Below are 23284 nucleotides of genomic sequence, written 5' to 3'. Positions count from 1 at the left end.
GTTGGGAAGGAAGCTTCCTCCAAGGGTTTACACCCCCTTCCCCTTGTGCCTCCTCCCTGGGAACCGGTGTGTTATCGAGGTGCTGCCCCCGTCATTGTTCTGGAGCACCAGGTCCAGAGTTTGGGGCATTCTGCGGTGGCACGCTCATCTGAGGGTTCTGTTGAGCCCTCAGTATGTGACCCAGATCCCGTGCCATATTTTGAACCTGGCGCTCTAACTGGGAAACCCGCTCAGGCTGATACGGGGCCCTGTTTTCTCCCCTGGGCTGATCCCGGGAAGGGTAGCTATCCCTTCTCTGGTAGTACCCCTGGTTGGGAAGATTTTGGTACCCCTCCACCCTTGGCCTCCCCTCTCCCGGATTAGGTTGTCTGGGCTCAGGGAATTGGGGAAAGAAGGATGGATGATTTTGGGGCTGGAAATTGGGTGGATACCTGGGAAAAAGTTCGGCCCAGGATTTGGAGAATTTCTGCCCTCCTGTGGGAAGTTGGGAGGGAAGTTCCCTGGGTTAGGTGCTTGGCTGGATCCCCCCCCTTGGGCTGGAGGAGTCCACACATAACCCAGGATGGGTCGATGTCCCTTGTAACGGGGACTTACATAGTCAGGAGAGCGAGGGACCCCATTTGTGGGACTACCTCCTTGACTCCCTGTTTGTGACTGGCCCGAGGACCTTCTGGGCCTAGCATTATTAGGTGCAAGTAGGTTTTTAGGCCCCCCATCTCCAAATCCAAAACGGGGGCAACCTTTACCTCTGCCACCTTGGCAGCAGCAGGGGTGCTGTTAGTTTTGGGGTTTTTGGGCTGGTTTTTGTTTTCCACCGGTTTCTGCACCTCGTAGATGCAGGTGGCTTGTTCAATGACCCATTCTAAAGATCTTTTCTCATGAAAATCTCTCACGAGCTGGGTCATTATATATTTGGGAAAGGCATGGAAAAATGTATTGACGAATTCTCTGCTGTCTGTGCGCACCCTCCTGGTGGTCTGCGCAAAGGCCCGTTTCAGTTCTTGCACGAATTCTTGTGGGGCCTGATTCTCCCCACATTGCAAATTGTAGGCTGCCTTGCGAGCCTCTTGAGGATTTCTGTGAACAGAAAAATGTTTCAAGATGGCCGCCTTATAGGTGGACCACCTTAAATGATTTTGGTCCTCCAGCCCCGCAAAGAAACTAGAGTATTCTGGGGAGAATGTCCACTTTACATATTGGATACAGATTTGGCTGTCCTTCAAATGAAAAGTCTCCATTATTTGCTCATAGAGCTCCAAGTGTTCCCAAACAGAGTACTTGGCGTTCTTATGATAAGGCGTGACGACACTCCTGATTGCCTTAATCTGTTTCAATGGGTCCTTAAGCAAGGCCCTTTTTGCCTTATTGGCCTTTTTGGTTCGGGTAACCCTTGTCCATTCGTCCTCTGACTCAGCGGCACTGCTCCCAGAGGTTCCTGTCTGATCTTCCAGGTTTTCCCGGATTCTGCGAGCCTGGGAATGGCTGGCAGAATGTGGGGACCTGGTCTCCTGTGTCCTGCGCCGTTCAGAGGAGTCTTCAGATTCCTCTTTGCTGTCAGGATTTGATGTGTACCGCCCCCACTGACCTAACTGGGCAGAAGTTTTCAGGATGCCCTTAATGGGCCTATTCTCCTGGGGTTCCCCACTAAATTGCACTGTGCTTGGGTGCCCATACCCGGATGCCCGCCCATCCATTCCTGGGAGGTACTGGCCTATGAGCCCCATGCTTCTGGCTGGATAGTAATCTGCCATCCCTGTGGCCCGGTGCTCATGTGCGCCAGGGGACATGGGGATGGCAGAGTCCAGGGACTGAGAGAGATAAAGGCCTCTGGTACTAGGGCTCCTGAGGTTATGCTCAGGAGTTTCCCTTCCCAGCGAACTTGGTCTCTATCCGCCCCTGCTCCCTGTTGCAATGCAAGAGCCTGCGCCTTCAGTTCCTCAGTTAAGGCCTTACTAGACTCTATCAGTCTCTCCTGCATCGCTACCTGTTGTTGGAGCCTATCATTGTGCTGGGAGAGATCCTCGTTTTCTCTCTGTGCCTCCTGATTGGTCCTGGAGTACTGGGCCAGTCTCTGCTGCAGGAGGGTTACCTCCTGAGCTGTGTCCCTATTGGCCTGCTCCTTTCTTGCTAGAGCATCCTCCACCCTCCTGGTGTGCTCTAACAAGTTCTGGTGTTCTTTTTGGAGGTCACCCAGTCCCTGGTTTCTTCCATTTTTCTTTTTAAGTGGCAGACTTCCTGGCCTTAGGTGTCCCTTTCCTGACTAAGAGTCTGCATCTGTACCGTCAGGTCGTCCCTTTGCCTTTGGAAGGCACCAGCTTTCTGGCGCTCCTGATCAAACTTTGCCTGGGTATCCAGGTCTTTCAGAATCAGTTTATTGCTCTCTGCCTTCTCCCTATCTAGGTGGCTTTGCAGGGTGACTACCTGCTCAGCACTTACCCTATTGAAGTCTAACTGTTGCTCCAGCTTTTTCTGGCTCTGCAGTAGGGAGTCCAAACCTTCTTGGTACTCCTTCTGCAAGGCCAGAAATCTGGTATCCTGGTCAGCCTTTTCCTGTTGCAGGATGTCCATATCCTTCTTTATTTTAATGATGTGCTGTCTACTCTCATTTTCTGACTCCTGGCTCCCCTGCAGCCTCTGCTCAGAAGAGTCCAGATCAGATTGGGCCTTCTGTAATGCCAGCAGTTGCCTACTCGCCAGATCTTGGCCTTCAGCACATTTGTCCTGCATGGCTCCCATATGTAAATATAAATATGCCGCTACCCTGGCAATCTTGTTGTGCTCATCCTTGGCCTTAGAGGACATATATAGTTCACTCAGGGCCACATGTAAGGGACCCTGGTCTCTCCATATATCTGACCCTGTTTCCGTGATCTGGGGTGCGATTGCTTGCAACCAGACCGTCTGGTCCTGATGAGTCCACTCACCTCTCACAAATAGCTTATGTAAGAAGTGCTCTCTGGCTATTTTCATATCTACCAAGGTCGTCATTCTGGAATTTGAGTTCCTTCCTGACTTACAGAAGTTTGTATTTTATTTTTGCAAAACAGACCTTTTCCTTAGAGCGTTCCTTTGAGGAGTGCTTCACAGCGAAACACAGCGTGGTGATCCGACCCGATATGTGTATCTGGTCAGCTGGCTAACTGTATTAATCTGCACAAGTGATAGATCTAATCCGGAATCCCCGGCTACGAGCCCCCAATTTGTAAGAGGATTCAATTCAACACTGCAGCTAAGTCAATGCCTAGTCTGGGATACTGAATGGAAACCCTTATTGATATATCTTTATGTCCAGTTCATGCGTTCTGGATGACTACCCCTATATAACACCCCTCTCTTGGAATCCCCCTGATCCCACTGAGCCAAGAAGTAGTTCTGTTTTGCAAGTTAAAAGGTTTATTTGATAATTTAAACAATAGATATATATATCACACTTTATAATAATTAAAAATTGACTATCACACTTAATCTGAGCAGCAATCAATAATGGATAGTCCGGCACTAGCACACTTGTGAATAGGAACAGAAGAATAAGGTGGTAGAGAATGCTTTATATAAGTTCAGATGGATGCAATGTTGAATGAAAGGCAGTACAGAAAATACTCAATATGATTTCAACAAAACAATGTAATCACTTTTCTCTGGCAATCCACTCCCCCCCTTTATGCAATGCAAGGAAATGGAAGGAAAGCACACAGTTCTCAGAAATGCAATCAAATGTAATCCCGTTCACCCCAGCAAGCTTAGACTACAGAAGTTTGAAACACAGGCAAAATGCTTTGAATATGGTGACAATGCAGTGAGAAATATGCTGAAAATGGTTTTAATTCCCTTTAGGAGGTTCAGGGTGAGTGAAATATACTTGGGATGAGTTCAGGCTCACTTTAGCAATGTTCTAGGAATGATTGGCAGGTTAAACGAATTTTTGGCAAATGAAAGCAAGGAAGCTGCTGTTTTCACACGTGGCAAAAGTGTAGGGAGTAGGAATGCGGTTCTAGGTCCGTTGAAAAGCCAAGATTCCCAGCTTTCAGAGGAAAGTTACTGCAAGTCTCTAAGACAAACGGTCACGGAGATGTGAGCGATATGGTCAAGGTCGTTTTTCAGATTTGAAATTTTAAAAGTTCAAAGTGACAAGTTACAGCTAGCAACTAGAAATGACAGGTGACAGCTTTGCAAATGACAGGTGACAGTTAGGAGACAGTTCTGGTTAGATTAAAATAGATTGAATTATATTATTTTAACTAAGAGATTGGTTCTGCACAGTTCTGCTAGGTACTCACAATATATTTTTGAAATAAATGGGCCTTGCCACGGATCTGGTCAGGTTTTCTTCACTCGCCACGGACGGTCTCTGCGCACAGCGTCTGGGTCAGCTCTCTAGTTCTGCGAACAGTGCTCTGGGTCAGCTCTGCTCTGCCTCTGGTTCTGGATACTGCTCTGCTTTCTCTGGGTACAGTACTGCTTCTGGATCTTTCTGCACAGCTTTCTCTGGGCCAGGCGCTGATCTGCACTGCTCCTGGATGCTGCTATCGCTGTTAGGTTTGCTGGATGCTGCGGCCCACTGAGAAGAGTTCTCAGTTTGTGGGTTTAGGCCCTTGCTTTGAGTTCTGAATCAAGTTCTTTGGAGTTTTAAAGTCTAAGTGTTGAATCTAGTATCTTCTGGATGTTGTGTGGTCCGGCAGAGCGCGTTGCAGCAAATGGAATTGAATGTCCCTATCTGTCCTGACTGTCTGCTTTTATGTGTTTTGACAGTGGGTGGAGAGGCTAGCTTTCTAGGCCCTACCCCTCTCCACTTGTCATTGGCCACTTCCTCCTCTTCCCCTTGATTGGGGGAATGAAATGAAGTGTCATCATGATGAGGTCTGTTTATGATACAGAGAACCCACCCCTGTCAACTTTACACACAATCTGTATTTGACCTAAAGACATATTTGCACAGGTACACAGTTGTTTAAAATTACATGCACCCATCACATATCACATGAGGTATCCCCTGTTCCAACTCTGCTCTTCCTGGGGGCTTGCGTTCAAAAATGGCAATATTCTGTGCTTTTTAGTGGTTTTGCAACATCGGATTTTTCTCCAGATTTGTACACATGTACACGGCCCGTCCATACATGCTCCAGTAAATTACCATGTCCCTAGCTTAAACACAGAGTCTGTAGTATACATAAATAGCATGGTTTTGCCTTAGAACATCACACAAATTGGAGTCTGGGCTTGAATTGAAGGTACATTTTTTAAATGAAGGCTCTCAAAGTTATACATTCCTGTCATTTGATTACAAAGAGTTATCAGTGTTTCTGTAAAATATATATTTTGCTTTCAGTTCAGTTCTCAGAGTTTTGGAGTCCGCCTCCAAGACTTGGGTGGGTCAGTCACATGTGTCTTCTGGCAGGCAGGCCTTTGTTGACAGGAAACAGTCAAAATCAACATATCCTATTCAATTGCAAGAGCCTATTGTGTGGTCTCCAGGAGGCTCCCAGCCAGTCTGCCTTCTATCAATCAAGAGGTCATGTGAGATTCTAACTCCTGGTGTGAATCTCTGGAGGTGAGAGGGTTTCCCAGGCTTCAGGCCTCTGGGAACAGCAGGTGGCTAATTTTTAATTAAAATGCAGCCTGTGAAGTAAACTGAGTCAAATCCCTTTGTCAGCAACTGCACTCAGTTCTCCTGTCAGAGTTTAGACTGCTAGCGCCGCCTTGAGGATTTTGTTGGTACTGCATCCATTTTTTGGGATCTTTCTTGGATTAATGCATTCCAAACAGGAATGGTTCTTACATGGTAGTAAATAATCCTTGCTTAACATTGTTTTGATGGGGCTCCTTACAGTAAAATGGTTATGTGGAACCCCACAAAAGGGTTGAATCTTTAAAGTGGTCCGATGAGCCACAATTTCAGCAACTTTTTGATATCAGTAACAGTGGATTTTGTTAACAAAGATCTTTCTTTACCCTGGTGCTTGGCAAGTTAGGTAACCATTTTGGTGTGCGCACAAACTGCGTGGTTCTCCTGGATTCTGGCGCACGTGTGGGCTTTTTGGCCATCTTGGATTTTCTAAGCCCACAGCACCAAATGTTGTAGCATAATAGTCCAAACAAGGGTCAGGACACCCAACAATGTCAGAAAAGTATTGCCAGGACAGGGGGAAAGGAAGTGCTGCTGGATAGGAGGCCATGGGAGGCAAGGGACAATCATGAAAGGAAAAAGCACGAGACTAGCCAGAGTTGCAGTGGCAGAGTCTAGCAGAATCAGGAAAGCAAGTGCGTAAGAGGAGTAGGGGGAAAGAGCGGGGAGGTGAGAGAAATAAGTAAGAGAAGCAAAGGACAAAGAGACTGGCTCAGAGAGGGAATCTACACCAGAAGCGGAAGGTCTAAGACCAGAATAAAAAAGGCAAATCTAAAATTCCAAGGGCTGGAACAGAACCTTGAAGATCCACTGAAGAACATTGCCAAAAAGGTTTTTCCAGTTTACCCTGAGTCTTTATAGTACCTTTCCAATCCAGTTATTCTTGAATCATTGTATCACCAGAGATCTATTCCACAGGCGATCATCTACATACTGGAAACTAACAAGATTTGCTAGATTTCGGTCTCTTGGCTATTTTACCACTCACTGTCCACTTATGACAGACTTTCCATCCTCTTTAGGGTCCTTTCCCCATCTGATCCTTCGTCTTGGATGTCAGTAAGAGGTGGTAGGAATAAGGCTGAAGGATGAGGTGGTTAAACCCAGGGGAAAGAGGAGGTGAAAACACCAGAGTCCGGAAGTGATACAGATGATGTAACATAATGAGGAGACAATGACACAGAGTAGCTGGTTTAAGAAATATCAAGAGCTGGGTGTGTAGTGAGGTGGCACAGTGGAGGAACAAAGGGAAATATCAAGAGAAGATACCTCAATAGAGACAAAGCCCATAGATGGAGGAGAGTCAGGGGTAGTAACAGCAGGCAAACACACTAAATTAGACTAGGTGGTAACACCCTGACATTTGCAAGAATCTGGTACATCAAGTGGTGAGAGAAGGACAGTGATGAAAAGAAAGATTAGACAACCAGGAACGGGCAGGTTCCAGTGGGCCTGGTCAGCCTTAGGATGCACCACATGGTGTGAGGAGAAATAGAACTGACTCAGGAGCATTAGTGTGAGATCAGAGTGGCAGGGTAACAGAAATCAGTGTGAAGCTCAGGCAAGGCCACAACTCTGGGACCGCTCTCAAGCTCTGCCTGCCGACCACCTCCACTTACCCAGCTATTTACAAGACTGTATGTGCAAGTGAGTCTTGGCATCCGAGCCTTTGTAATTCCCACATCTAGGGCAGACAAAGAAGCAGCCTTCAGGTCACTGCAATGACTGCAATGACTTAAAAGGTGAGGTACTCCACTTCCCCTTCTGAACTGTACGAGAAAAGACACTTGCTACAGACACCATGAAGGCCTGGGAACCGACAAAAAGGAAATTAGAAATCAGACAAAAAAGGCTATCTGGAGGGGATAGGGAACTTATTACCTGTAAGGAAAACCATCCTGACCATTTCTTGTTTGCAAGGATTCCCAACGTGTTTTAAGTTGCCCACTGTTGTGAAATTGCCCCCCAAAACCTATGGTGTTGTAGATTATACTTGGTCTTGGCATACGATTTGGTCCCTTTCACAGTGTGACAGGTACCACTTCCTTTAATTGTGTCACCTGCAATAGAACAGGTATACCCACAGAGAGTCCTGTATATGTGCCCCCATAAAACAAATTTAAATTTCTTATAACAACAATATATTTCTGGCCCAACTTCTGTGCTGTCTCAATGATTAAAATTAGGCAGTGGTCAGAACTTCAGATACTTACACTTACAAATTATCCTACAAAGACAGGGTCATCGAAAAATACCCAGCATGTTCCCATCATTGTACAAAGCTTTCAGAATGATTTTGGCCTTTAAGTATTTGATCATCATTTGGCATGCAATCGGTTCTATTTCTTTTTTCAACCTAACCATTGCAACAGATGGATTTTGACTTGCTGTTGAAAGGTGGTGTGGCCCAGAATCGAAGTGATGTTCATACACCATTGACATTTTTCCTCCCTAAATGCTAAGTATTTGTCTCCAACCATTGCATGAACTACATGGTAATTTACTTTGGTTGTTTTGAAGCAGTCCAAGAAAACCACTTAAGCTGCCAGGTTCATAGCAATCCATGCTGCGAAAGACCATCCTAAATGGCACTTGCCAACTTTTAGACATCTGGACCAAACGGTCTGCTTCCTGCACTATCGAACCTCAGCTTGAACTTGTAGCAAGCACTTAAAAGTCCTGCTTGATGCCCTCTAGCCTTCTGGAATGACTAAGGTAGAGACCTAGTGGGCTAGGTGTCCTTTATCAGACATGCTAGGAAACCTAACTAATTAGGTCTAATTTAATTATCTTGTACATTGACATTTGCATAAGCATTATTTGCGGGTTTTACCTTGCAGGAGTGGGCTGTGAGTGGTTATAACCTTTTTTGTGCTTTTAATTATTTTTGTGTTTGTATTAATACTGTACTTTATAGAACAGTGATTGGACATTTCATTTTGGTACTTACAATATTATTGTTGTTTGGATACTTCAGGGACTGATCTGCAACTCTGGAGTGTACAGCCTGCCTTCAGCCCGTGCACCAAGGTGAAGGTTGTTTACTATCTACGTTTACCTCTGTGTGTACGCTTTAAAATTGAAACCCTCATGAACTGAATTGTGGCACAAGTTTGGGCATAGCACACAGAAGCCGTTAGCCCTCTTGTATATCTTCTTGCTAACATAGGATTTTGTCACTCCAACAAGTATGAGCTTTCCTAATGCTGCTTTCAGAAAACCTGGGAAGTCAGTCAGTGATGTAAACCTGGCACTACGATCCTTAATGCCAATATGTGAATTTGCGATCCAAATTGACCTGCAAGGAGCCTGTATATATAGGTTTCAAGTTCACATCTATGGTGATGCAGATCTCCTTAGAATAAAATACATATATATAAAGATTGCATGAGAGTGGGGTGAGACAAGTGAAGTTAGAAATATTTATAATTTTAACATCTCTAGCAATGGAAATCATGCTATGATGATGTCCCTTGATTCGTGTTGTTATAGTATTGACAACCTTTAAGGGGACTCTAGCCCACTTTGTGATTAATTATATTTAATTTAAATCCAGTTATGACTCTATTGTGAATAATCACATGGCGGCTATTGATTAGCTGTGAAGTATCCCTCCTATGAGTAAACAGGTTTATGGCCCCACAAAATAGAGGGCAGTTGTATTTTACTCTTCCTTCAAACATAAAATGAGAGCGATCTATGGTGCAATGTGACATAGTCCCCAATCAATAGTTGCATTTAGGGCATGAAATTACCAAAGTGTTATTCAGTTATAAATCCTAAAATGTGGTTAATATGAATATAACACACACCCGTCCTGAGAGTAGCCATGATTCCATCAATCCAAACTGGCCCTACTAGGTTAGATGTGTCACATGGTCGTCAAACGCACTTCGACAAACAGTGAATGACAGCCTTCCCTGAATTTAATGTATGTTGAGTATGGCAACTCTTTGAGTCGATATCCTTGTTGCATTTTGCATATTTAAAGAGTCTTTAAAACCACAGTTAGTAAAAATGTAGGGTTAATTAAATTCCAAGTGTAAGCAATGTTGGGGAGTACATCCAATACCCCCAACGTGCACTGAAATACAAGCTCTGAAAATCCCTTTGAAGGAGAAACAAAGCCATAAAGAAAGTAACCCTGCCCATGGAGAACACCCTTTGTAGGACTAAAGCGCACCAGCAACAGTGCCTCATTAGGCAATGTCCATAAGGAGAGGTAAGCCATAAAATGCACACCGTACACCCGAGTATACACATATATATAACGAGTATAGAAACATTAAATACTTACTAGGAAATCAGTTGGGGCACTAATCATGATAGCAAATGAACGTAGGATTGACACTAATTGAATAAATAAGACAAAGTGGGCCTTGAAAACAAGCTCAGCCATTTCAGAAGCATAGGAATCATCTTGAATTAACAGAAAATTACAGCCAGGCCTTTACAAAAAAGCCTACACACACACTAAGCCAAAAACCTACAACAGTAGAGCTGAATGCCATACAGTGATTGGTCAAGACAGGTAAGCACAGACATCCCCAAGCCCTGAATTTCGTCAGAAAGGTCATGCAAATACAACAAAGAAGGAACTGTCCCTTGAGCTAAGAGACAGACACTGCATACTGAAAGGTTAAGAAAATCCACCCAGCCCATTTCCCATGCATGATTCTAGCCAGTGTAATGAAACTTAAACAGGGAATGTCACGATTTGGTGGGAATGAAACAATGAGCAGCGGTGTTAAGGTAGTACAATTGTGGTGCCACACTGCCCCCTGTAAGAAACACCTCACTAGAGGAGACCCAACCATTGAGCTAGGAAACCTTATGAGACAGCATTGCCAAAAGAATAGAATCAAACAGGCATTGAGGCCTTTCAAGTAGATTTATGAATAACCCTAATAACCCACCATTTTGCCTAGAGATAAATTCATATTATTATGATTTGTATACACGCAATGATATTTTTACAAAAGAGTGAAGTTTGCGGACACCTTATTTCCCCATTTCATAAAGTTTAAGACAGTGTTAATAAGGTCATCCACAAGTAACGAGAAAGGAAATGTTGAAGCGGAAGTGAGTGATGTTTCTAACAAAGAGTTGCAATGTTAATTGTCAGTTGAACAGTTCATAATGGTGAGAAAGGTAGGTTGGTGACAACCGATGACGTCTATGTGAAAGGATGTAGAGTTATAATTTTTGTTGTCACACTGTCACATCTCACATAGGGATTGGTCAAACCCATCAAGTCACTCATTCCAAAAATGATCTATGTGAAATAGCCAATCTAAAGCTCAGTTTATACGATACAAGGTAAAAAAGCTAACATTCAAACAGCATCACGGGAAGGAAGATGGTCCCATCGCCGATTAATTAATAAAATGATGTCATAGTATTGTCACGACGGGGTAGGACAAGCCAATAGGGCTAGGTATTGTATAGATTCACCTAGAGTGTAAATGACATTGCCCAATCACAGGCTGGGGATTTGTGAATGACCCATAGCATCTGTTGTCACCTCACTTCTAATTCTTACTATAAATGCAGCCGTTTTCTGATGCAATGTTGAATGTCTTTTGATTATTCTCCAGCCTGGGCTGTGTGTATTAAACCTGTTGTTTTTCTCACATCTCATGCATTCATTTTTGCTCATTGGATACATTTTTATCATTTGGATTTGGGACTTGTCTTACAGCACGAATAAGGGAGAAGATCCTATAGTCATGTTTTGATGAAGACTGAATGGTAAAAAACCTGTATTGGATATGTCCTCTTCCCCTTCATCTAAAACCTTAACATGGAACATATGGGGCAACTCCTCCCCAGAATTGACATCACGAGACACCAATATTCAGATGACACACAGCTTTATCTAAATATAAGTTACATCAATGACATTCCTCATCTTGAGCACTCTCTGTCCCTTATCCATGCCTGAATGACAGGTGCCTACCTGTAGATTAACCCAACAAATACAAAAATAATTATCCTAGAAAATTCCCCCAAGTGCACCCAAGTCCAGAATGCACGGACTGAAATGAAGCTCGATTGGATTCATTTGTGGACTCTTAGTCAATGAAAAATCTCGTGGCTTTAACATTGGCCATCACCACACATTCAAAACACACATCACCATGAAGACCCAAAAATATGGTACCAGCTTGTGCATCTCCACAGCATCAAGCCCTTCACCCCAGCCCAGGTTTCCTAACATTTATACTATGGCCCTCTCCCACCAGGATGGTGGAAACACTCTACCAGATGCTACATTGGCTCCTCAGAAAGCTTTCCAGCATTCCACAGAATGCCTCCCCAGAGCAGTAAGAAAATTGGACCACCCCACCCTCAAGAATCTTCATTTAGTGTCCTACTACTCCTTCAAGGGTGCATCACATTCAAGAAAACATGCACCATCCATCAAGCTGTCACTACCAAAACACCACTCTAACTGACCAATATATTTACCATCTCTGAAATCCAATGCATCACTAGAAGCCATGACATAAACAGATTGAAAACAAAGGACTGCAAAAGGGGAAACAAACTAGAAACAGGCTTTATTCTGCTATGCACTAAATCTCTGGATCAAGTTACCAATGTAGATCAAACGGACCCCCTCCATCCTAGACTTCAGGATTGGCTTGAAAATCCTACTCTTCAAAGAAGATTTAGTTAATCACGTCATTTAGCCATACTAATTCCCCTCCAAACCTCTCTGCTATCGTCCATACACATCCCAGCAACATTTGCTACCCCTACTCCCTACCTGTAATCCACTGGGCGTGACCCTTAGGTACAGCCCACCATTGCTCCCCAGCTACAGTCACTGCTTCCCAGCTTGGCTTTCACATAGGTAAAGGGCCTACTTGCAGAGAAAGGGTATCATGAGGAATCCTCCTTAAATCTGATCATACATTACTCAAAAGGAGGAAAAGAAATGAGATTTTGAAAATGCATTGGGAGTGATCTACTGATAATCATTAGATCTTGGACTTCCAAATCATTTTGGATTTTGAAACCCTCAGTTACTAAAGATTATCCCCATAGTAGATTCCGATTTGAACATCCAAATATGCACATCTCATTTTAGTGCATTGTATAACAATCCTTCAGGCAACCATATGGCACATTTACCGTAAACCCTTTCTCCAACTTGCATCAGTTAACTAGTGAACTAACATCACTCTTTACTTTGAACAAGTTAATTCAAGTACTTTTTGCTCAGAAGTGAAATAGGATTGATATTTCTGATTGGGTCTGTGCGGGGTCAGTAATGCGAGTATGACAACTGTTTGATGATTTATCAAAACATGCCATTTTATTTTCAAAATAAATGTATTAAAAATGCCTCACTATCCCTACTCTGAGGAGGATTTTCCTGCCTAACCAAAGCTAAGGGAAGGATATCTGGCTCTTACACTAAGCAACAAATACACAAGGAAAACATATGCCAATCCAAGATAACAAAAAACATTCACAGTTTTCTAATAACCTTCTAATGTCCTGCGTAAATTCCCTTCTCCAGGATTCAAGGTCAATTCCGTTAATGTTCAACCAAAGAAAGAACTGTCTTAAATCAGTTCTTGATGTTTCAAAGTCAAGGTCAAAATGTGTTGATCAAAGTTCCAATGACAGCAAATCTTTTCTACTTGGTGTAATATCCACTTTCCAGTTCCACCAAATAGCACCAATGGTAATCCGAACCACAATGATTTGTCACTTCTTCATGAAGACCTGCTACAGTTCAAAAGAAATGCAATATCCACAATTGTCAGGAATACACAGTTCTTGGTTAACAGTTAGTACTTCATTAGTTAAAGTTTCAGAATTCACAATGGCATATGTGTCAGGATGATTACTCAGTGCTGCTGCTTCTTCTTCAACAACTTCACTTCTACTTGATTCACTATGAGAGCAGTCACCTCATAGTACAACACTTGGTTAGGCTACTACACTGTTGCATCTACTGACAACCAGATATCCCACCACTGCGTCAGTACTTCGGTCTACTACAACAACTTCAGTAATGTGTGCTTCTCGGTAGGCTTTGACAAGGCAAGCTTTAAAGTATTTCAACAACTTCAAGTAGGCAAGGCACTCATTCTCTGAATATCTCTCTTCAAATGGAGCAGCCTCTTTGACTCTCTTGTCTGTCTGCCACAGTAACAACCAGGGTTTGCCTTTAAAACTCACTTCTCTCTGGCTTCCATAGTCTTTGGCACTACAGGTTGTGTCAACTTCAAAAAAGTCTTTACAAGTAGCTAGTTTCCCTTCCCAAAATTTCTGAGCCCGAGTAATTACCCAGAAGCCTTGGTGCCACTCTTTTAGCTTTGGGTAATGCTTGCACATATGTATCTCAGGCCAGTTGAACTGTTATTAACTTCACAGTAACAGTTAGATTGCTTCTTAACTCTGAGAAAGACTGGTTTCGCTTGTAATATTGGGAGGCTCTTGGCTTGGGCAATGCTTGTTCTCTTCAATAGTCAATACACTTTAACTTCTTATATAGAAAAAGGTATAGGAAAAGGTTTGCTGCATTAGTCCTTCTTTATAAATCACAATTAAGCACACGCAACTACGTCTTAATGTAGTTTTCAGAAGTTAAAGACTTGTGTTGAATTGTATTCCTGTGTAAAGAGAAATGATAAAGGTCTGTCTTCCTTTGGGAATCACAATTAGGCACATGCAACTACTCTTTGATATAGTTTTCACAAGATAAAGACTTCAACAGTTCAGTAATGGTCTTTGCAGAATTCACTCTTCTTAATTAGTGACACACGACCACTCCTTCAGAAGATACAGTTTGTTAAGGGTTTAACAATGGGTTTAAGCAGCATTTGCTCTCTGCATGAGTAAAAGGACTTTTCTGATTGCGTGAGTGCTACTTTTCGATCGTTCATTAATTAGAACTTCAACTAACAACTTCAGCTTGCTTTAAATCACACATGAGTGAATAGAGAACTGGGTACTGTTGCCGGTAATACTTGAGCAAGTTATTAGAACGCCAGGGTTTACTCACCAAATACAAATAAACAAATACAAAAAATAAATAAATAAATAATGAAATCATGATGTTGTTTGCAAAATTGGATAAACTCAGTAATGATTTTAAGGAACTTTTAAAATATGTTAAAAATCATGTTATTAAAAATGTTGATTATTACTGTCCTTCTTGCACCTGTCCCGCTTGTCCCCAACAATCATTCCCATCAAATTCCCAAAATATAAATGAAAGACGCTTTGATGAAACTTCACTCCCTTCTTCCCTTGATCATTATTGTACAGAAATTCCAAATCCTCCCATTTACTTTTCCCATTCTGATACCCCATCCCTTTCATAAATAAATGAATTTGTTATAATATAACTATTTTATATATATTGTTCTGTCATGTTGCTTTCTTTTTAAAACCCCAATTAATGGTCCACGGACTGTATGACTGTCCATGGTATTTGTTTACAAAATGGGGGTGTCCGTGGACAGCGTGTTGTGTCCAGATAGGTCAGTTTTCATATGACACACTTTTAAGTGGTCTGCAGACAGTGCGCCAGTGCTACGGACACTTACGCGCATGCGCCCTGCATCTCCTGCCTAATGGGTGTCCGCTGACAGCTGTCAGTACCGCAGACTTCCCCGGACGTCATCATGTGACCGCACCCATGCAGCGTGACGGCCTGACCGTGGATGGTGTCCGTGCTTCATGAACAGTTTAAAACTGTATTTTCGGCCAATCTGGGGTGTTTTAAGTTCAAAGTTTACCTTTCCAGAGCTTCTAGACCCAATCTTAGTTGATCTGGCAACTTTTTACAAGGCCTAATTTCGACTTGGTAGTTGGCGGACAATCACGTGGTCCACGCATAGCTCCTCTCAAGGGACCCACCCATTACTTCCAGTCACTCTAAATCTGGATATCCAGGAGAGAGAATCTTACAGCACCTGCTTTGCAGAACTGAATCCAATGGCATCTGTCATTGGCATCCCTCCTCCCCAGGGGCCACCACCATCACCATCTGGAGGGACTGGAAAGAGGAACAGGCGTGAGGATGTAGAAGCAACTGAGGAGGAGGACAAAGATGAGGTAGAGGAAGTGCCTACCTCCAGCGCCCAGAGTGAGTCCTGGGAGTAGCGGCTTTTCACCACCATTGGGTTGTACCAAAGGCGCGTGCAGTTGCAGAAAACTTGGGCTGTACTCCTATGGGACCACCTCCATGCACCGCCACACCAGATCCAACCACGCAGGTGCTCTGAAAAAGGCAAATCCTTTTCCAGGGAGAAGTAGGTTAATGGCCGCTAGCCCATCTTGCTTGACCGCTCCTGTCACCACAGAAACTACTCCTGTGAGGCAGAGGATCTCAGTGGCCACCTCAAAGGGGTTTATAGTCAAAAAGTCGAATCCAATAATGTCGAAAGTCAAAAAGTCAAAAACAAAAAGTCGAAAACAAAAATGTCAAATTTTTTTTTTGGTCGCTTTTTTTTCGAAATGGGGGGTTTCCCCCCCCAAACCCCCTTTCTTTAATTTTTTTGTTTTGTTTTACCCCTTTTTTTTACCCCCGGAGCCCCAAAAAATATATAAATAAAAAAATAAAAAATTTGATATTTCTGTTTTCGACTTTTTGGATTCAACATTTTTGTAATTCGACATTATTGGTTCGACATTATGACTGGACACCCCTCAAAGGCCATACAGAATGCTGTTGACCCTTACATTTCGAGGGTCACAATACTATGTTTGTACTACGATGCACCAATCTGCATGGTTGAGCAGATGCGTAGTCCTTTCGAGGCCGCGGTCAAGTAGCATGAGAAACACTGCCCCCACCATACATTGAACACCTGCCCAACATCTTCATCTGTCCACCTGCCCCTCTGTCTATGTGTTTGGTTCCCCTTCCCTTCCCTCCCTACCCTCCCCTACCTTACCCTGCCTCGCCTGAAGAAAAAAAGCCAAAGAAATACAAAATCAAAAAACACAAAAAAAACTGATTCCTTTAGGAGCCACCTTTCACAATTAAAAGATATAACTGAAAAAGGAACTCACAGGCTCCTTTGCAGCCTGCATAGTGGTGGACAGCGCGGTAGTCTGTGGACATCTGGAAAATCCCAGTTGTGGGGTCAGGGAATAAAAATCATTTTAACTGCTTTTCATGCAACAATGATGGCTCTTAAAAGAAACTTTTTTTTCTCTTTTTGACTTGTATATATTTTTTTGATTATTTCGTTATGTGTACTAATTTAACAAAGATTCTGCAGAATGTGCGCCTAATTGTTTTGGTCTATTTTTCATTTTTATTTAATGAAATTTCTAAAGAATACTTGAATCTATATTTTATGTGCTTACATAAACTGATACAATGCATTTTGAAAGTTTTCAAGAAAAATCTGATTGGTCACATCAGTTAGATGCACTCTATCTCTTGGAACATTTTTGACAATATCAAATTTAATATTTTCCATTTGAAAAGTAATGCCAACCTCCCGCAAAAAAAAACATACAACTTTGTTCACATTGCACCTTGCTTTCTCAATTTGTGGACAAAATAAATAGGAACGCATTACATTTGTCTAAGAGCTATTAGAGAAAAAATATTTTTCGAATGTGGAAACAGTTCTATGAACTTTCCAAATGTATCCTTGATTGCAAACTGTAATGATATTTCAGTAACATAGCCCAAACTGTTGCCTCCACAGTGTACTACAATGATGTCCGGATGCTTCAAGCAAACCATATTCTCACAAAACGGGAGGAGGAACGCCCACTTCATTCCTCAAACTCCATACGATGAAACTTGAAATTCATTGAGTCCAAGATTTTCAGACAATCCACAGTGCTCAGAATACACCTTCAGACAATGGATCCAAGAGTCTCCCAGAAGCCATACACTCTGCTTCCTCAACGACATAGCCATAATCATCTTCACGGCACTCACCAAAGAAAAGTCTTGCTACCCTCTCCTCCTGTACACCACACCCAGGAAACCTGATTGGCTGATCCCTCGATGTCTGCAGACATTCAAGACTGTCCGCAGTCTTCGCAGTCCTCTTTCTATGACAGGCATCCTTAAAAGACCTGGATGGCACGTGTGGTGTCCGCAGAATTCCGCAGTTACCGAGGACATCGTAGCACAGGGAAGCCCTTTTACCCTTTCTATTTTCATGTTTCTAACACTCCCTGATTGGCTGGTTTCAAACAGTCACATCCATCCACCAATCACATCCCAAAACTCTACATGTAACTTTGTCATCTCAGTTCAACACTTCAGATGTACTCCTGAACACTCACAGTAGATGTCTCCTGTTACTTACAGCCACCTGCATTGAAAACTACTGTAAAACGCTCCAAGATTTCTATTTGCAGATTCAACATCTGCATCTAACAAGACATAGGGCGTCATTACGAGTCCGGCGGTAACCGAGGCGGTAAAACCACCTGGTTACCGCCGGACTCGTATTACCATTCCGCCTCCGTGAACACGCTTTAGTACACCACCCATAACACAACTTCATTAACTCTTTTTCCCAACAACTCCTCCTACCTTCATAAACAGCAACCTTGCTTACTAAAAGTACTTCACATATACCCGCAACTTTCTTTTACAATTACAGGAAAGAAGAAGATTGCCAAAGACAGCAACCAAAAAAAGAATACCCTTCAGATTCTACAAAGTAAGTACATTAATGTACCATGTATATCTCTCTAATTGGAACAATATACTTTCACTATAGATTAACCTAGAACATTCTTTCAGAATCAACATTTATTTCACTCTGATTATATTACACCTTTCACACTCTTTCTATTCCCATCTGAACACCACCATTATAACTCCCACTGTTTTCCTCAAAACATCAAAACATCATAATGTCCCTGCTTAATCATTTAACACCACAGACTCTTTGCTCACTAACCCAAGCCCATCACACCTCTACACACTCTTACTCTTACAACCTTCCCAACCACACCTATTATGCCACTTCACAAACAAACAGCACTCTATTAATCTCTACAATCAAACCCACACACCCTTGCACAATTCATGCATATACAATCCACAACTTTCAAACCCAAACGTTCTTTTTCCCAACCGACACAAAAAAATGCCCACTAAAAAGCAACTCCATAGGAAAGAAAGAAACAATAGAGAGGATAGGAATAACAGCAAGCCATTTAGTCATCTACCTCTAAAACAATTTATAGAAAACAATAAAACAAAAGAGCTAGTAACCTCATCAACAAAACTAAACCAGCCACCACTAAAAAAGGCACCTCTTGCAAAAACTAAAAGTAAAGAAAGCAAATCTACTAATGAACCTAACACTAGATCTACCAATGTTATCATAGCCACTGTAAAGCAATCCAAAACGTTAATCTTACAAAAAGAATTCCACCGTAGAGTTTGTCACAATCTTATAAAAACTGCTGAAAGTCATGATCCACCCTTAAAAGCTATGACAGGAGACTAATCCTCGAAGCTCTAATTGACACTGCTTTTCTACTAAAGAGAACATTGTTTATAATGATTTTAAACAGAATGAAACCACTAACTAAATTAATCAATACATTACAGAAAGTACTTCTAAACATGTGCAATGCCAATATAGATACCTTTTCAGACTTCTGTGAAGGTGAATGGATTCACACAAGCAGCACAGAACCATATTTAAATGAAGAGGCTTTTAAACAAGAACATAAAAAAGCTATTGCCATAGACAGTAATGGCCGAGAGTATAAAATGGTAAGAGACACCATCATGGCAAAAGAAACCCGTATATAAAAAACCTCCCCAACAAACTTTCAACCAAATGTTCCTTTTGCCCAAACAAACTGTCCAGTGTACAAATGGACAAGCAGGTCAATGTGTAACTGATGCCAACAATCCTTTAAATCTTCACAACAATTCCTCAATCACTATGTGAAGCTAAAAGACAAAAGTAAAATCAAAACTTTAGGAACCATAGACTCTTGTCCAGTGTGCAGCCACACTGAACTTCAAGGACATTCAGTAGCCTGCATTTTAGGAACTGTTTGCAAAAGCACCTTCCACCACCTCAAAATGTTAGCAACAAACCATTCCACTGTACAGAGTCTTGTACAGAGACTATACTATGCAAAAAGTCCTGCTCTAGAACTGCAAAATTTAAATAACATTCTCCTAGATGCAACCACCAAAGAACCCATTCGAGAAATAAAGCACATCCAATGTATATACTTTGGAACTGAAGTTGACTTAGAAAATCAGGTTCTTCAGAAATCATTAGTGAAAACCTCACAACCACCCACCTCCTAACAAACACATACAAGAAAGAAATAGTTAAGTTTCAAAACACATCTGCTGAAATACCAGACCAATTATGCTTCTGTTGTCACAGAATTCATTATAAAAAGAACACAAAAATAGAAGATATGGCCTAAAAAATAGAGGACAATGAGGAATCCCAATGGTTCCAATTAGCTTTATATCTAACAGCAGCAAAAAAATACAAAATACCTGACCCCTCAACAGTTTGCACGTACTGCAAAACAAAGCTTGACAATAACCAAATGACATCACATGCTATCACTAATAACATATTCCCACTTCCAAAGCCTCTCCAACAATGTAACTTGTATCAGAGCATTATATTCCAAACAGTACACCCATTTCAAGTTATAATACAAGTTCTGCTAAAAACAGCCAAATTACCTCCTTCGGAGTTACTAAAGGGCATCCGCGGCAAAGTAGTATGTTTGCCATTAAATCTTAAAGAAAATGTACAAACTCCATGAGTACAACAACCAATAGATCAATCTTGGATTGTACTAGTTAATGGTGTACCAACAAAAGACAACAAAATGTGGCAACAACTCGCTGACTTAAACAAAGTTAGACAAGCCCTACACTATCTAAAAGAAAACAATGACTACTACACAGATATAAACAAAGAGCAAAACTTAAAAGAAACCACCCAAATAATTCAAGATTCACCAGCATCTGACCAATTAGAATGTGTAGATCCTGCCACTGCAGCCACCAGTATTGAATTACCCTACTACACTCCAAAGACACCATTGAAGATGCATTAGAAACATATCAAATGCATCAAGCCAAATGATCCCCAATGAGTATATGGGAAAAAAGTGTAGAGGCATGTTCTTTTCATCTATTCTTTCCTACAGGAAAAGGAGGAAGATACAATATAAGGTCCACACAAATTAGTGCATCAGAATATTGATCTTTAAGAATATATTCTGAAGACCCCAGATTCAGACAAAATGAAGAATACATTTTCCTCCACCTGTTTGAAAGTAAACTAGCAACTCTATGTTATGGAGTTGCACACACATTAAAAACAGGCTGTATTTTTTTAAGATAAAGTTTTGCAGTCAAGTATCACAACTCTCTTGGCAAACATGCGTGGTACAAAAGAATACTGGTTCCGACATCTGGCTGATGGACGTTGTATGCTAAGGAACATAGGTCCACCCACATGGTTTGTTGCTTTAAGTTGGGCAGAGTATGCATTGGATGTCCTGCACGACATATTGCGCATTGCAAACTGAAATAAAGATGTAATAGATATACAAACACCAGGAGAACTCTTTTCTCTTTACCCTGTCAATGCATCAACGTACTTCCACGATCGCTTCATTGCCATGCTGCACTTTATTGGCAATAAAACTACTCCTCCGCTCGGAGAAGTGAAACACTTCTTTTGGAGAAAATATTATCAATCCAGAGGAGCACCCCACATCCACATTCTTTTTTGGATAAAAGATGCTCCCAAATTTGGCCATGACAGTGATGCCACTGTTTTACAGTCTAATCAAAAATACATTACCTGTGACATTCCTTCAGAAACCGCAGACAGTGACTTACATAGACAAATCATACACTTCCAAAAAACGTGTGGCAAATACTTCCAACGTAAATATAAAAACAAAAGTAATTACTATACCAAATGTCTCTGTAGTTTCCCTAGACTGGTTTGCAAACAAGGACAAGTAAATAGCTGGATTGCTTTACACGCAGTGTAAAAGGCAAACCCCTAAAAACACATACAACACTAAAAGGGACGAAGCATCCAAGTACATCAATGACTACAATGCAATCATTGCCCTCTTGTGGAATGCAAACATAGACATACAATACATGAAGACAATTTCACTGCAGATGCAAGATATGTCAAAGCCTATCTCACCAAAGCTGAGAAAAAAGAGCTCAAAGACCTCTGGGATGACATATCATCTGACAAAACACTGTCACACAAATTGTACAGCTTTGGTATAAAAATGCTCTCCCATAGAGAATGTGGGTGCTATGAAGCTGCAGCTCGTTTAACGGGTAAGGCCTTATATGTCAAATTTGTAAAACAGGCACAGCTGCCATCGGAGTTGCATTTTTTCCGGGGCCCAGAAATGGGCAATTACCGGGTCATTACAGCCTTGCTGGACCCATTATTTGCCCATTCCTGGGCACCAGAAACAATTGTTCCATAGGGCTCAATGGGAACGGGGAAGCCGGATGCACAGGCACCATTATCAACAGTGCCTGTTCATCCGAAATGCTGTGCTCGCGGATGCCTTTCATTCCGCCAGGTCAGACCTGGCGGAATGAAATACACCCGTGAGCACAACTCAGAGTTTGCTGGTCCGGATACAGCAGTACTGGCAAGCTTACTGGTACTGTTGTATCCGGACCGGCAAGCTCGTAATGAGGCCCAATGTCTGGCTAAACCTTGGTCCAGTTCCATCCCGAAAAAAAGTACTAACATTCTACCAAGAGATAGAAACAATAGCCACAAATGATCCCAACAGTCTGGACATTTAAAAAAAACAATTTAATTGACACATACTACTTAAACAGAAGTGCTACTTTGGAAAACATGCGCCTGTACGACATAGCCCAAATCTAATCCTACAAAAACAATGTCACACCAGATGAGACAACTGGCAAATATTCAGTCTCAATTTGTGAAGGAAGCCTAGTGAAACTTACCAAACTCAGCCTAATTATTCATACAACGTTATCATTTAAATAAGTGCAACATAGAGAAGGTTTACTATTACATGGCCCTACTCCAACCTTTTTAAACCTTAAATAAAATAAAAATAATTATTAGGTGACTATGACTCATTTGTAACTGCATTCAAAGCAAATGAAAGCAGTATAAAAAATGTCAATTTCAAACAATACAAAGAAATGTTGGACAATAAATGCCAAGAGGAAGAAATTGAAGCTCAACTAGCTAAAGACACTCCTGAGGGCAGTCAACCTGCCCTTATAGGAAGTCAAGAACCACTTGGAGAACCACTCATTTTAAATGAAGTTGAATTAACCATGACAGAGGTAGAAAATGCCATGTATCAATCTAAACAATCTAAAGAAGACTTGTCAGTGCTGAGATCACAGCTAAATGATGAACAACTTAGCATTTATCTAGAAGTCACTGAAGGAATTGAACATGGTTTTAAACATGAAATTAAAACTTGTACCTCTAAAAGTTATAAACCTCGGCTCCTGTATGTAAGTGGCAAAGCTGGTCCTGGTAAAATGTTTTTTATTAAAATAATCAGCACATTTCTGCAAAACTTAACAAACAACAACGTTTCAGCTGTTTTTAACAGCCCCCACAGGTTTAGCTGCCTACAAAACAGGCGGTGTAACTGTACACCAACTAC

General features: G+C 41.8%; 1 protein-coding gene across 1 annotated transcript in view; it reads right to left on the bottom strand.

Moving 5' to 3' along the window:
• Window positions 1–23284, bottom strand: part of PYROXD2 (pyridine nucleotide-disulphide oxidoreductase domain 2) — a 984036-nt gene that overhangs the window by 135367 nt on the left and 825385 nt on the right. The window lies entirely within an intron of this gene.

This window comes from Ambystoma mexicanum, chromosome 8, assembly GCF_040938575.1.
Source record: "Ambystoma mexicanum isolate Mex_15411 chromosome 8, UKY_AmexF1_1, whole genome shotgun sequence".
In the NCBI taxonomy this organism is placed as follows: Eukaryota; Metazoa; Chordata; class Amphibia; order Caudata; family Ambystomatidae; genus Ambystoma; species Ambystoma mexicanum.
This window is presented reverse-complemented; position numbering and strand designations above follow the sequence as displayed.